Genomic DNA, 683 nt, shown 5'->3' on the forward strand with positions numbered 1-683 from the left:
GACTAGTTCAATCAGATGTGACGTCTATGAAATAGAGAAAATTGCGGCTTTGATCCAAAATGGCCGACTTCCTGTTGGGTTTGGACCATGGCTCCAAGAGACTTTTTTGTACATCCTGATGAGATACACATGTCTACCAAGTTTCATAATTCTGAGATAAAGCATGGCTTGGGGCTGATCATTTAAAACATGCTAGGGGGCGCTGTTGAGACATTAGGCCACGCCCACCAAATATTGCACTGGATTCATGTCCGGGGTTGGACAAAGATCCATCCTAGTGAGTTTGGTGCAGCTGGACCCAAAATTGTGGAATTCAGAGCCAAAAGTATGGGCACTTTCTGATGGGTCACTTCGCCACGCCGCCACGCCCACCTGCTACATCCTAGCCAGATGGGGTTGGAATCCAATACACACCAACATGTCTTCTGTCTCTGGACACAGTTTCATGTTGATTAGGTCAAAGGGGTCAGATAGCGACCATTCAGAGTAAAACATGACACTTCCTGTTCTCAGGGGGCGTGGCCTAAGTGATGTCATCATTTGACCATTGGGTATTATAGGGGACCCGATGATGATCAATCACTGAAAGTTTGGTTCTGCTGTGATTTTTATTGTAAAAGTTATAACCGTTTTATTTTTCATGGCGAATAGGTGAACTTTGACCCCAGGTAACCCCCCTTCAG

This window comes from Poecilia latipinna, unplaced genomic scaffold (assembly GCF_001443285.1).
Source record: "Poecilia latipinna isolate Pla-1442-1.1 unplaced genomic scaffold, P_latipinna-1.0 Scaffold819, whole genome shotgun sequence".
In the NCBI taxonomy this organism is placed as follows: Eukaryota; Metazoa; Chordata; class Actinopteri; order Cyprinodontiformes; family Poeciliidae; genus Poecilia; species Poecilia latipinna.